General features: G+C 53.5%; 1 protein-coding gene across 1 annotated transcript in view; it reads left to right on the forward strand.

Annotated features, from left to right (window-relative positions):
* NPHP4 (nephrocystin 4) overlaps positions 1–1,161 on the forward strand; it is a 183,633-nt gene that overhangs the window by 100,192 nt on the left and 82,280 nt on the right. The window lies entirely within an intron of this gene.

The following is a 1,161-nucleotide window of genomic DNA, read 5'->3' on the forward strand; positions in this document are numbered from 1 at the left end:
TTATGTGTGTCTGTGTCTATGTATGTCTGTGTGTATCTGTGTTTGTATTTGTGTCTGCGTGTCTGTGCATGTGTGTGTGTGTGTGTCTGTATTTGCGTGTCTGCATGTCTGTGTTTGTGTCTGCGTGTGTCTGTGCATGTGTGTCTATGTCTCGTATGTCTGTGTGTCTGTGTATCTGTATGTGCGTGTCTGTGTGCCTGTGCGTGTCTGTGTGTATGTCTGTCTTGTGTCTGTGTGTGTTTCTGCGTGTCTGTATGTGCATGTCTGCGTGTCTGTTTGTGTGTGTCTGTGTATATGTTTGTGTGTCTGTATATCTATGTCTGGTATGTCTTTGTGTGTGTCTGCGTGTCTGTGTCTGTATGTGCATGTCTGCGTGTCTGTGTGTGTCTGCGTGTGTATCTGTGCGTGTCTGCGTCTACATATCTGCGTGTCTGTGTGTGTGCGTGTCTGTATGTGTTTGTGTGTCTGTATATCTATGTCTTGTATGTCTGTATGTGTGTGTCTGCGTGTGTGTCTGTCTGTGCGTGTCTGCGTGTCTGTGTGTGTCTGCGTGTGTGTCTGTCTTGTGTGTCTGTCTGTGCGTGTCTGCGTCTGTACATATCTGCGTGTCGGTGCAGAGCATGAACACGGGTCCCAAGGCCACTTGGTAGCGCACAGAGCCTGTCCTTGCGCACACCTCTGTCAGCCCGTCGTGTGGACGTGCGCTCGTTGCTCGCCCGGCCGTCCCTCATCGGTGGACTCTCAGCTCTTTTTAGCCTTTTGCTGTTACAGATCGTCTTATCCGTGTTCGGTTTTGCCAAATCCCTCTCCTCACGGGTCTGGCCCACTTCGCACCGGTCGATCATTTTGAAGCTTTTACTGACCTGTGAAGCGCGGTCAATTCTCTCGGAGCTTCTTAGTGTCGGAAGCTGCGGGGAACGTGGGAGCCGCGTCGGAGGACCCCAGTTGTGTTCGCCGGCTCTCGGAAGGCGGGGTCATTGTCCCGCGTGTCTGGGTGTTGCTGCTGCACTGCTCCGAGTCTAGAACGAGGTCCAGCCCAGTAGGTTCTCCCTCGTCACAGGTCCGTGGGGCTGAGGTGCCGATGGCCTTGCTCAGTGCTTATGTCCTGCTGCCCATTCAGCTTCCTGAACCCTCAGCTGCCCGGGCAGCAGGTGGGCCCTG

Source organism: Pteropus vampyrus, unplaced genomic scaffold (assembly GCF_000151845.1).
Source record: "Pteropus vampyrus isolate Shadow unplaced genomic scaffold, Pvam_2.0 Scaffold142, whole genome shotgun sequence".
Lineage (NCBI taxonomy): Eukaryota > Metazoa > Chordata > Mammalia > Chiroptera > Pteropodidae > Pteropus > Pteropus vampyrus.